This window comes from Silurus meridionalis, chromosome 1 (genome assembly GCF_014805685.1).
Source record: "Silurus meridionalis isolate SWU-2019-XX chromosome 1, ASM1480568v1, whole genome shotgun sequence".
Lineage (NCBI taxonomy): Eukaryota > Metazoa > Chordata > Actinopteri > Siluriformes > Siluridae > Silurus > Silurus meridionalis.
In genome coordinates, this window is record NC_060884.1 from 1,494,734 (window position 1) to 1,509,562 (window position 14,829).

The following is a 14,829-nucleotide window of genomic DNA, read 5'->3' on the forward strand; positions in this document are numbered from 1 at the left end:
CATATTTTTTGACCTTGTAAGAACTCTGGCTGCTGCATTCTGGACTAACTGAAGCTTGTTTATTAATGAAGCAGGACATCCACCTAGTAACGCATTACAGTAGTCTATTCTGGAGGTCATAAACGCATGGACGAGCTTCTCTGCATCGGATATAGACAACATATTTCTTAGCTTAGAAATATTTCTAAGGTGAAAGAAGGCTGTTTTGTAACCTGATTGATGTGATTTTTGAAAGACAAGTCGCTGTCTAAAATAACACCCAGGTCTTTTACCGTTGAACTAGTGGTTACAGAACATCCGTCTAAATGCAGGTTGAGATGCTGGAGCGTCTGTATACCAGTTTTTGGGCCGATGAGCAAAATCTCAGTCTTATCAGAATTTAAAAGTAGAAAGTTATGGGTCATCCAATCTCTTAGTTCCTTAACACACTCAGTCATCCGGGTTAATTGAGCTGTATCGCCTGGTTTAGATGAAATATATAGCTGAGTATCATCAGCATAACAATGGAAGCTAATTCCATGCCTTCTAATAATATTTCCTAACGGAAGCATGTATATTGTGAAGAGCAGGGGTCCTAGAACTGAACCTTGCGGCACGCCATAATTTACTTGCATTAGCCTGGATAGCTCTCCATTCAAATCTACGAAATGGTAACGATCGGACAGGTAGGATTTAAACCAGCTTAATGCCTGTCCCTGAATGCCGATGTAATTTTGTGTGTGAAACCAATGTGGGTGGAGCTAAAGAACTAAAGAACTAATAATAATGTACTAAATAATATGCTTTTGTGTGAGGATTGTGAATTCTATTGTGGATCAAGACTCTTTGATCAACCCATGGGTATATATATGTATATATGTATGTATGTGTGTGCGTGTGTGTATGTATGTGTGTGTGTGTTATATAAGTATTTAAAAGATCTCTTTGACTCATGAGGAGTGAGTGATAATATGTTTCTATGATCTATAACAGGCATCTTCTAGGCATGTGGCCAAACCTTAAGGCGGAAAAATCACAAAAAATCCTATTCGGCTGCTGTTTTGTTTTGTTTTTTTCCTGTTTCACAGCGTTTTTGAGGTCTAAAAGTCGTCTTTCACCATGACAATCTGGGAGAAAGAAAATAAAAGGCAGAAACAGGAGATTTTACTTAATAATTGCATGTTTGGTGCAAGTCTTTGGATGTGTCCAGACAGGAAAAGGAATGAATAGGAGGCGATGAATAAGAGAGTTAAAACGAGACAAAGTTTACATTCGAAAGCAGCTGCATGAATGGTTTATTACAAATAATTCTAGAAATCAGATAATAATCAAATGATCCTCAGGGTTTAGAGCAAAACAAGGTTCCCTTTAAGAAACTCGAGCTGCGTCGAAAATGCTTTGCTTTGTTCACGCTCTTAATCACCTGTTAAATTCTGGCCAATGGGCTGTCATGATGTCATTGGCAGGTGACATTGCGCAAACAAGAAAGCTACTCTCGAGGGAGTCAACTGTTAGCATTTTTTGGCCATGTGGCTATATCTCCCTCGCTGCTTGGGTCCCGCTCACCGAGGCGAAGCAGCGCCAAAGGTCACGGGGGCTCGCAGGTTCCTCTCACAGGCAGGGGAACCCTGGATCACTCCCGCCCAGAGTTTAAAAGCTGTGGCTGGCCCCTGTGTGGGTGCAATTCCTAGCAAATGAGGTAGTAGAGACTATTCTCAATTCCAGAGCTCCCTCCAGGAGGAGGTTGTAGGCCGCTAAATGGCATCTGTTCGTCACGTGGTGTGAACACCACCAGTTGGACCCAGTTTACTACCCGGTTGGTTCAGTTCTGGAGTTCCTGCAGGACCTGTCCCTTACGACCTGTCGTTTTGCAGGCATTCTGCACTCCTTCTTTTCCTAGCCCCTATTCAGTCCGAGCACTAGAAACATACAGCCACAGGGCGACAGGTCGTAAGGTCCGTGGAGAAAGTCGGAGCAGCTTTTCGTTTGGTATGACCCTCATAGGAAAGGTTTTTGTAGAAGGTGAAAAGCTAGAAAATCTGGTGGCAATGTGTACATGTCTGGTGAAGAGGATTCAGCTCAAATCAAAATTTTTTTTTGCACACTATTTACATGATTTTAATCCTAATCCCGAGTGAACAAATCACTTACAGCCATCGAGGCCTGAGCACAGAAAATCCAAACGCTTTCAATGTATTCGAAGCACACCCCAGGGTGAGACGCGACTCGCGTTCCTGAGGTTTTGGGGTCGGGGTTTGAGGTAAATGTGGGCTGTCAGCAATTAGACAGAGAATAAACGGCGACTGTGGAGCTGCGAGATGAACTTTGATCAATTGTAAGCCGTATAACGAAGTCGATTAGAGAGCGAACGATGTCATCGTGCTGCTATTCCGAACTGAAAATCAAAGCACATCTGTATGAAAAGAGGCTTTATGAACACGTGTGCATACACACACACACACACACACACACACACACACACACACAGAGCTCCAGCTCTAAATTAAAATGGACAATTAAACCTTTGTTTTTTTTTGCTTTTTCCTATAAAGAGCAAATGCTGCATAATTGAAAACAAACTGAAATTAAAATTTGTAAGTTAAAATCTTTATACTTTACTGAAATACAATAAAAACAAGTTACAAAACAAATGATTTTCTATTTGTACAGTAGTGGACAGTATAGTAATTTTATTATAATATATTATTTCTGCTATATTATGTTACATTATATAACATTATACTTATTTTAGAGTATTTCTATAGTATAGTATAGTATAGCTTTAACAGTATTAGTATCACAGAGTACTGTTATTATAGTATAGGATTGTTGCTGTAATATAGTACAGTACTTTTATTTAATAATTATATTACTAACTCAAATAGCACAGCCCTTATCATGTTTATAAATGAATACAAATGAGTTTTTATGTGGTATTTATTTCCTGTATGTGGGATTTGGATGCTCTGGCATCAGTACAGCGTATAAAATAAAATATTAATGCTGTGCTTCTGCTAAAAACATTTCTAAATCATTCGATTTCAGGAATAATGAATACAACAGAGTGTAATCGGTATTTTGTTGCTGTGGTATAAGAAAAACAAAACACTTTTCAACTTCTCTATGATCTATGAACGATTGAATATTTGTTTTGTGACAGTTTATTCATCCATTTAGTCATTTATTTGGTTGGTTGGTTGTTTTAATTAATTTATTTATTTACTTATGTATTTATCATAAGAATCATATCATATTTAACATTAGATTGCGGTCAGAAACTTATAAGAAGACAAATGTTTAGGAGCTGCGTGTTAAACGCCCCGCAGCGGCTTCAAGACCATTACTGATGTGGAATTTGATAACCTCCCCTTAGCAAGCTGCAGCAGGTCTGAGAAGCTCACTGCACTCCTTTAAAGTTTCTTTTTACATCAAATGGAAATATTTCAGCTACGGTTTTTGGAAACATTTGCATTCTCCATCAAAGAAAAGGAGACATTCCAAGACATCCATATCAAAATAATAACTTCCTCTGAAGCTCCTCCACTGACCAGACACTTTCACTTTAGTGTATCATAGTCATTGATCTCCTTTTACACATCATTTACACACTCTAGGAGAACTCTGTGTGAATAATGGATGCAGGTCAGTTCAGTGTTGTGTTCACCTGCACATCAGACCTTCATAAGTAGAGGTCTATATAAGTCTTTGTGTATACACGCATTGTATTGTTTGAAACTAATGTATGTGGAGCTAAAAGACTTATTAATAATGTACTATACTATAATATATATGTGTGTGTGTGTGTGTGTGTGTGTGTGTGTGTGTGTGTGTGTGTGTGTGGGGTCTTAATCATTGAGATTCTTGCTGGATCCCTGTGTATTGCTCACACATGACGCCTGTGGTTCCCCTATAACTTTTTCCCTCATGTTATTTCCTTTCACTTTCTGCCGCAGACACACACCTATAAAAGCACAAGGAAGTCACAAGAGGAGGAGACACGGCCAACACGTGAATCGCTGATAAGCACTTGCCGTCAGATCGTGTCAAGTTTCTGAACGTATCTCCTGAAGGATCATTTTGTTCCATGTGATTATCCGGTGCTACACTACGGACTGAACGACGCTCCACATCCAGCATCAGGTACGAACACAGCGTGATGCCTGTGTTTTATTTTATAGAGGAATTACTTTTTGTAGCTGGTGGTAAAGTTTTTGATTTTAAGAGTTCTTTTAAGTTGGTTTGTAAGAGGTTCTTTTTGGAATCATTCCTAAAAGAGAAATCTGCAGTCAGGTGTTTCCTCTGAGGAACAAACAAAGGAAACCTTGAGGAAGAAACAATTTCTTCATAGAGCATTAAAAGATATTTTTCCACATGCTCGATGTTCCTATTGATCATTTTCATGTCTAAATCTTGAAATGATTTTTAAAGATGAATTTGTGTAAAAATGCACGTATGAGTTGACTTTGTATTATATAGTGATTATTTAATGAATTCACTGAATTGTAGACTTTTAATCTTTTTTTGAATAATGATATTTTTCGTACTTATTTAATTCACACACTGACACATAAACATCACATTCATTCTTAATCAGGTTCCCAGGTCTAAAGTTCAAGATCCAGTGCTAGAGATAAAGCTCTAAATCTGTAGCTGCACTGAATGACATCGCAAACACGATAAAGTTATGGAAGTCTTTCATTCAGAACTGGATTCTGCTCTGTTTCCTCACAGGCTTGTTTCTACAGAGACCATGCAAACTGCTGCGTTTCTCATCGTGACCTTCCTGCTCACCGCCAACACGAGTAAGAAAGACTTTGCTTTACGTCTGTTTTTTTATTCATCAAACCTTTATTTTAGGTGTCACTGTTTACTTAAGGTCACTTCCTCATTCTTGAAAAATATAAAAGGCCTCAAGGTAAATACTCGCAGTGTTAAAATTACTCCAGATGTTTACCCTCGACGTCCTCACACACCACCTTTAACTTCTCATGCATGGAAAAATTCTTGCTGCAAATACGGTAAACAAAAGGATTTGATGCATGACCTTGAGGTGTAGATCTTATCAAGGTTGCATGTTGTAAAATGACATGAATTTATACTTTAACAAACCCACCTGGGTCCACCTGTATATGAATGGAGGTCTAAGGAATGAATAATAAAGTATAACCTGCTCTCTTTACTCATCTGAGTCAATAATCATAGGGTTTAAAATTAGATATTATACAATTTTGCCAAAACACAGGCTGCACCATCCATCCATCCATTTGTCTATACATCATTTCATACCAACCAGCATATCCATTTATAAAAAAAATTTCCAGCGATACATACATACCTCCATACAGCTATCCATCTATTCATCCAAACTTAAATCCATCTATCCATCCATCCATCCATCCACACATCAATATAAAAATTCCTCCAACCTTCTAAACATTTATATATGAATCTTCCACCATTCTCTAACATCCATCTATCCATTCATTCACCTATCCATCCATCTATTATTCATTTATCCACTCACTCACCTCTCTATCCATTCATCCAGCAGCACATCCGTTCATCTATCCATCCATCTATCCACATCTCAGTATACATTTCGTTTCATGTTTATTTGTATTGCGCTTTTAACAATGAACATCGTCTCAAAGCAGCTTCACACAGATAATATGGTGATAAAGAATTAATAAGATTCTTCAGATTCTTCCATCATTCCATATCATCCAAATCTCTCCATCCATCCATTCATCAAAATTCATCTAACCTTACATCCATTCATCCATTAATATTTCACTATTCATCCATCCATCCATCCATCCATCCATCCATCTACACATCATTATACAGATTCCTTTAATCTTCTATAAACCTGGTAGAAATCTCATTAACCTGGAGTTTGATTAGGGTCTCCTTCAGAGCTGGATTTTGAACCGGTAGTCTAAAAGTTCTCACTGATGATCTACATAATAATTTTTAATTTTTTCACATTTCTTTCCAGGTTTCGCTTTGATAAGCGTGAAGACTGAACAGTTTGTGAATGCGGAGTGCGGTAAAGAGGTTATGTTGACATGCAGCATCGAAGACAATCTGTCTCTGAAAGATTATTACTGGTCAAAGGATTTGAAGAAACTCTGCAGTTATAAGGACACTAAAAAGGTGCTTCCAGGTACCAAGTGCGAATACGTCGATGATCAGAAGTTAGTGCTGACCATTTTTGAAGTACAACCAAACAACAGCGCCACTTACACCTGTAAAGTGAAAGCTGACTCAGACCATGGGTTCAACAATAGCAACCTTCATGTGTCAGGTAGGTTTCAGAATAACCAATGACTGGAGGTATTGGAGGTGTGAGATCCTCAGATGCTCTCCAGTAAATTCTATAAGACTCTGTTGTCTTTGTAAATGATAACAGTGTTTTTCTGTCTATTTTTGCAGACTGTAAGGAAGTAAAAACTCAATGGTCGGAGCAATTAATGTCTGGAAGTCTAAACCATGGCTGCTCTACAGGAAGCAAATGGATGAGTTTACTGCTTTCATTAACAGCCAGTTTGCTGCTTGTTTTAGATTCCGGGATATAACATCAAGCTGTAAAGGATTTAGAGAAAAGTACAGAAAGATCAGAAGATCACCTGGTTGATTGGTTCGTGTAAATTAGAAGCTTGCGTGGCTTTTTAAAAAATTAACCACCGTTAAATGTACAGAAATAAGTGCAGGTGTTATGGTTCTATTGCACTGACAAGGATTGAAGATGATGGTGGATGGATGGATGGTTTATATGCATCGCTGTCCTCCAAAATACGAACTACACCTTCATCTGTAATGTTTTAACTTCTTTTCTCCTGGAAGTTTAGGACCAACACTAAAACCATGTGCATCCATTTCTATCTCATTTTCTGGTAAATGTTTATTTGTAATGAGTTATTGGGAGATTGTTTATCCTCTATGAGAATGAATATTCTGTCTATCATGTGGTAGCTCCGCCCTCAGAACAAACAAACAGACAAACAAACAAACAAATAAAAAATAGCACATACATGGTACAAGATGCCGAAAAATTTAAGCGCAGAGAATCGATATAACGCTTTTTGAGAATTTGAAGCATCAGCGTTTGTGATGTTCAAACAAAATCATGTAATGGGGAACAAAATGGGATGAAAAGGGAAAAGTGAAAATGGAGACAAGTGGTTTTTTTTTTTTTATAATTTGTAGATGTTTATAAATCAGTGTTTGCTATGGGGTTTCTAAATATTACAAAGTCTCTCTCTCTTACACATTATTTTTTATTTCCTTTTCTCTCTCTCTCTCTCTCTCTCTCTCTCTCTCTCTCTCTCTCTCTTTCTCCTTTACAAGACAAGTGAGCCTGTGAATGATTAACTCAGAATATTGATTGTAGCCTTTAGAACGGTGTATCTTATCAAATACATCTGAGCATGTAGAAAATTCACACACACTCACACACACACACTCACACAATGTTTTTGTTAACACAAATGTTAATTAAGTACAAATACCCAAATACTCTCAAAACAAATGTTTTAGGTGAAATGTTTCGGTTGTTCCGGAGGATTTGGTTTGTGTTGTTTATAATGGACTTTTTTGTTATAAAACACTGACCTCTGGTGGTCATGACTGTTATTACACAAGGGCCTTCTTAAAAAAAAGAGCAATAATTCTTTCTTCCTGTATCCCAGTTTAGGAAGCTGAGGGCAGACCACAGGGTCAGCCATGATACATAGATGGGGTAAGGACCTTGCTTGAAGGCCCAGTAATGGCATCTTGGCAGTGCTGGGGCTTAAACCACTAAAATCTCAATCAGGAATTTATCGCCTTATCTATAGAGGCACCACTGCTCTCAGATTCAAAGATAAAAAATAAAATCTCACTGATAATGTGATTAGATGATAATGATATGCAGTTATTATACAATATGTTGATGTTTCGGATCATTATTTAGATCATAATTACTTTGGATGCTGATGAAAAGAATCCTTCTGTCACTTCATTCATGTTTTCATGTAAAATCAAGTTTTTGTACAAATAATAAAGTCTCAATTCAGTGAAATGTTGCCACTGTTGCTGTCAGTTCTTTAACAATTCATGGATGGATGGATATATGGATGATGAGTAGATAGATAGATAGATAGATAGATAGATAGATAGATAGATAGATAGATAGATAGATAGATAGATAGATAGATAGATAGATAGATAGATAGATTGATTGTCTGAAAGCAGCTTTACACAGATAAAGAAGTTATAAAGTTGTATAAAAGAATGTGTTAGTCCACTCAAGAAACCTTGAGTGGAACCAGACTCAACCTAGTGGAACCTCATCCTCATCACCGAAAGTCTATTCATCACAGTTCCATCATTGTTAAGGTGCACTGTTCCCTGATAGACCCTTAAATGCAGAACTGTTCATGCAACCTGTGGTCTTGAGCACATTGTAGCGGATTGTTGATATTAATTAAAGTCCTTGAATGAAACACTTTATTAGAAATTAGTCAGACAAAAGTAACCCGAAAAGGGAATTATGCGAATTGGAGAATTTTGTTTTCCCCCTTTGGCTGTTGGGAATAATAAAATATGATACATCGCAAAGAAGATTAACGTTCGAGAGCCGACAGATTTCACAGCATGAAGTGCAAAACAAACGCATTAACTTCATCTCGCAGCCCCGAGCTACAATTACTGCAAATAAATAAATAAATAAACAAACATACGCATTTTGTATTAAACTGAAGCGAAACGGATGGATGCGCGTTCCCACTGCTCCATGATTAGACTATAAATTGGACTGAGATCAGACACACACACACACACACACACTTATGCGTGTACATTCCCGGGAAAGCATGCACATGTATCTGTGGGGATTTTTTGCATGCATGAATACATAATGATCTTATGAATGTAAATAGAGGAGCAGAAGTGATTTTAAAGCACCTCATTAAGGAGATTAAAGTCAAAGCAGGAGAGATTAGTGAGAGAATTCGGCAGATTCATCGTAAAGCAGTCGATAATGGAAGGAAGGAAACCTTCAGGCCTCAAACGATGAAACCTAAAGCCATTTTCTTACACAGGAATCACCCAGAATACACACATTTCTCTTACAGCTCGAGGTTGAGGTTTAAATGATATTTATTTACGAGCTGTAACTGTTCAATTTAGCATCATTGTGTTTCCTCACCTCATAACTCCGCCCACCTACACCAACATCACATAAACTAATTATATATATCTGACTGGGTAAAAGCTCCATATTTCACCATGTAGGTAAAAAGAAAATGTTAAAAAATTCACTTCAGGTTTCGGTTTTCTAAAAGAACAAGTGATTATTAACACAAGATTGCTGAGATCCCTCACCCTCGCGCATGTTCACCGTGACAGCCGAATCAGTTGTGGAATAAACTGCAGAAATTAGTGTTATGTGGAGTTCTGTAGACTTGCTTTGAAAGGGGCAGATGTAGAGAACGGGGGTGTGGAGACGGATGATCCGCTGTGGCGCCCCCTAATGGGAGCAGCCGAAAGAAGAAGAAGAATTATGTAGACATGACAAGTTCTGCTGATCTGATTACAGTATCCTATCATCTGTCAGATGATCTGCTATTTTTATATACGATACGTTTTTAGTTCTGGACCTGTCTGGACAGCACCCTGGAGCTCCTGGTAGCTCCTGTAGATGCGGTCCGACCATCTTCTCTGCTGCAAATGGAATCATCAGTAACGATGTGGACTATAAACAGTTTTACACATGTTCCGTACAGCTATAAAGGGTTCTCCATAGCTTCAAATGATTCCACACAGCTATGGAGGGTTCTATACAACTGTAAAGCTTTCTACACAAGTTCTCCAAATATATCTCTATACAGGTTCTTCAAAGCTCTAAAGAGTTCCAGACAGATATAAAGTGTTCTACATCTTTGGAGAGTTCTACAGATGTACAGGGGGTTCCTCAGGGCTATAGAGGGTTCTTTACTGCTACGTGGGGTTACATAGATTTAAAGGGTTCTATGAAGTTTCTGCACAGGTATAAAGAGTTCTACACAGATGTAGAGAGGTCTACAGAGACGTAAAGGGTTCTACACCAGTTCCACACAGCTGTAAATGTTTCTACATTAAAGGGTTCTACATGGGTTCTACATAGCTGTAAAGGGTCTACTCAGGTTAAACACAGTAACAGAGGGTCTAATTAGAGTGATGCTAATTAGAGACCATGCCTCTAATCACTATTATACATTACTTTCAATTCAATTAGAACCAGTTCAGCTACAAGACCAGTAAATACACAAACTCAGTGAATTCTCAGTAAATTATTGAAGAAATGTTTGTTTTTGTTTTGTTGCTCAATGTGTTTTCTGGACAGTAAAAAAAAAAAAAAAAAAAAACTGTAGCATTTTTTGTAGATGTGATCTGCACTGAACTGTAGCTAAAATGAATAAACAGAACATTTGGTGAATTTCTGGTGAATTTGTTTAGACCTGTCACAGCCTGCTGAAGTCTCGCCAAGATAAATTTCACATTTCTGTGAATGCCAAAGGAGTAGCTGCTGAGATTCTTAACATGTCTGTATCTGTACTCAGAGATTGCTCTCAATTAATCTGCTCAATAAATAAGATAATTGGATCTCACCAACGTGCAAAACATCTATTTATCATTTACAATCACAATTCCAAAAAAGTGGGATGGGGTGTAGAATGTAAATAAAAGCAGAATGCAATCATTTGCAAAACAATTCTAAATAAAAAAAAAAAACTGGAACTAAAGAGATCAGTTGCTGAAGTTTTGGGAGAGAAATGTTGTGTATATTGTTAATAAAAATATGGCTTCATGAGATTTGCAGATCGTTGCATTCTGCTTTGTTTACTTTTCTTTTAGAATAGGGGATGCATTTATCAACACAACACCTGCATAACACAGCACACTACCATGCAGTGACAGAGATAAGAAGCACAAATAAAGTGATAAATCCGAGTCAGCAATATAAGAGGAGACACAGTCAGGCTGAGATTTTTCAGATGGTTTAAAAGCTCAGGATCTGCAGGTGAGTACAGGATTTCTCTTCTTTACTGCAGAAAAGAAGCAGCTTTTCAGCTAATTTACTAATCGGTTTGAATATACAGTTATACACTACGGACTGAGCGACGCACCACACGGCACGTTGTCTGCAGACACTCTGATGCTATATTTTAGAGGGATCACCTTCACAGAGAGAATTTCAGGATTGTTTTAGGAGAGTTTTATACATGTCTGTAGTTCTGGACCTGTCGGGACTTAAATAAGGTCTATCACTAAGCACAACAGAGGTTGGGTTACTTTTATTTTTGCAGTTGTTCTATTTGGAAATTTTCCTGTGAGAAAAAAATCTATAATGTACTTTGCACAATCAAAAGTTTCCTCTGAGGAACAAAGGAACCTTTTAGGATGATAGGTTTTTTTTCTACACAGCTACGGTGGGTTCTACAAAGCTCCAAAGGGGCTAGAGACCGTAATGACTTTTTTAAGTTAAGGACCCCTTAGGTGATAAAGACATGGGGCAGGGACCCTCTGATACAAATTGTGTCAAACATCGCTACTGATATTAATCATATTACCTAAGTTATGTTATGTTGAGACAATTAGAACAATGATCTTGCACATTTTCATATATTTTCAAAAGATTTATGCATCATTAACATATTTTGCAATTAAAATCACCATTTATTAACTTGTACACGGTTGTCTTTTATTTGAACAGATTCAACAGTTTCAGACATTTTTCTTTTATTATTAAATGGACAATTATACATTTACATGAACCCGAGCTTTAAAACTTTGGTGTAATAGTTATATCTTTAAAATTAAAATATTTTATATATTTTTGATGTTTTTATTCATGTTTATTAAAAAAATAATAATAATTGTGATTAAAAATTAATTAGCAGACCCCCTGCAGTACCGCCGCAGACCACCTAGGGGTCGTGGACCCCTGGTTAAAGAGCTCTACATGCTCTACAGCAGGGCTGCTCACACTTTTTCAGCTTGCGAGCTAATTTTAAAAGTCAAAATGATCTAAATACATAAAAATTGCTAAATATATATATTTATTTAAAGTATAGTAAATATATGCTCTAATGGCTTGCACTTAATAGAGTCTCAGACTTTTTTGCATGGCATGCGATCTACCCATACTACCTTTGGAATCTACCGGTGGATCGCGATCGACGTATTGGGCACACCTGCTCTAGAGGGTTTTAGACAGCGATAGAGGTTTCTGTACAGTTTTAAAGTGTTTTTAAGAAGTCTTACACAGTTGCAAATGAAGTCAGGAATGTTTAAACTTTTTTTTTTTACTTTCTATACAGATTGGAGAATATTTTTTGCTGCCAGTGTGGCCATAACAAATAAATCTGTAGATGAACTGATGTTTCATTCTATCATTTATAAGTTTTTTATTAGAAAATGTACTTCATTGTGCTTTCATTCAGGTTTTGCGAATACAGAGACCATGCAAGCAGCTGCGTTTCTTACCATGATCTTCCTGTTCACCACCTTCGCAAGTGAGTAGCAAGTCCTGTCACCTCTGCGTCTTATCTAATCGGGATGCATTTATTTCCTTCTTCACACATTTCCAGCTGCTAAATCACAGGTGTCAGTAATTAAAGTCTAAATAGTCTTCTAACCGTTCTTAAAGGCTATTTTTGTTTTCTTTTTTCAAGCACTTACCTGCACATGTCTCTTCACAGGTGCAGATCTGGTAAACATGACCAATAACCATGAGAGTAAAGTGAATTGTGGTGAAACACATACTCTGCTCTGTGAACTCCCTTCACATAAGACGGATCATGTGATCAGTTATTCCTGGAATCGAGATCAAGACTTTCTCTGTAACAGCACCTGGGAGATAAATAATTCTATTCACTGTGAAAAAACGAATACCTCTTCCTTGCTAACAATTCAAAATGTACAGAAAAGCCATAATAGCAGTTACACCTTCAAACTGTTTTCCACCTCAGGCCATTTCAGCTGCCAAACCATACTCATCTCAAGTGAGTTTTACAGGGAAGAATAAACAAAAACGCATCCATTCAAACATGAATAGAAAGGGGAGGGGTTTGCACAACACATTTCTGATTGGACACAGTGTTTAATCATTATAGGAGGAAAAAAAGTTCAAACATGGCAAATGCCAAAACAATTAAATGACACCCCCGCAGTGAGTAGGTTCCCTGGGGGTCTAGTGGTTAGGATGCGGCGCTCTCACCGCTGCGGCCCGGGTTCGATCCCCGGTCAGGGAACCAACCCCAGCCATTAGGGTTGCACAAGCCTTAGTGCCGGTCCCAAGCCCGGATAAATGGGGAGGGTTGCATTAGGAAGGGCATCCAGTGTAAAAACATGTGCCAAATTAAACATGTGGATGGTCCGCTGTGGCGACCCCTAATGGGAGAAGCCAAAAGAAAGTCTTTTTAGTTTATCTGGTTGCAAATATGATACTTATCACCATAAGATTATTGCAGGACAATCAGTCATAGAAATGATACTATTATAATATAAAAACCAGATCATTAATGTAACATTGTATTACAATCAGAGCTGCTGTTATAGAGAATTAATCAACACCTTCTGGCCAATCAGGATCCAGAGTTTAGCACTAGATCTATTGTCTGAATTCACAACACTTTGTTCATGCGTCATAGTTTCTACAACTTCCCTCTTTGTATTGAAATAATTTCACACAGTTTTCCTTATTCAGATTCCTGTATCGGTTCTTATCCTGTTTTTTTTTTTGCAGACTGCAGGAAAAAGGGCACTATTAGGAGGATAAGTAGCGCCGGGGCTTCAGAAAGCGAGTGGATCCATCTTCTGGTTTCCTTAACAGCCATTTTGTCAATTATTTATAACAAACTTATTTAGAAGCATGAACATAATCAATATTCATCAGTTTTCCCCAAAAAAATAAACTTTTGCAAAACATATAGTTTTTTATTGTAATTTTGTTTTATATGTCTTATGTTTTTTATATTTCTGTCAAGATTGATTGATTGATTGATTGATTGATTGATTGATTGATTAATAAATTTTTCAAATTAGACAAGATTTTCCAACGAGACCCTTGTGATAAATCAAGGTGGGGAAGCTGTGAAAGATGAGACAAAACTATCAAATGTACTGAGTGTAAAAATCTGAATTTAAATTAGAATTGTTTTAATTGTATACATTTGTTACATTAAAATAATAAACATGAAAACAATGAGTCGTACGTTCAAATAATAGAACAATAGATGCTAGGCTGTGTATTAAATCTACAGTGGAGGACGCTACTGACACACACACACACACACACACACCATCTTATAAATGTAAAAATTAACTGATTCACTGATTCATGAATTTGTATATGTGGGATTGATGAAACTGATGAAATTAACTGAATAAATGAGCTGAATAAATAAGTTGAATTATTGGATGCATGGATGGATGGATGGATGGATGGATGGTTGAATAAATGGATGGATGGATGGATGGATGGATGGATGGATGGATGGATGGATGGATGGATGGATGGATGAATGGATGGTTGAATAAATGGATGGATGGATGGATGGATGGATGGATGGATGGATGGATGGATGGATGGATGGATGAATGGATGGTTGAATAAATGGATGGATGGATGGATGGATGGATGGATGGATGGATGGATGGATGGATGGATGGATGGTTGAATGGCTGGATGGATGGATGGATGGATGGATGGATGGATGGATGGATGGATGGATGGATGGCATAATTGAGGAATGAATGGATTGTTTAATTGATTGATTAATTGGTGGATAACTTTGCAAAATGAATAGATGGACAGCTGAATGG

General features: G+C 37.4%; 1 long non-coding RNA gene across 1 annotated transcript; it reads left to right on the forward strand.

Annotated features, from left to right (window-relative positions):
* The first annotated feature begins 9,711 nt into the window (after positions 1-9,711).
* On the forward strand, positions 9,712-14,408 carry LOC124394705. The gene is made up of 4 exons (XR_006927541.1): positions 9,712-11,023; positions 12,447-12,518; positions 12,705-13,007; positions 13,751-14,408. It is a non-coding gene; the product is annotated as an uncharacterized LOC124394705 (long non-coding RNA).
* The last annotated feature ends 421 nt before the right edge of the window (positions 14,409-14,829 follow it).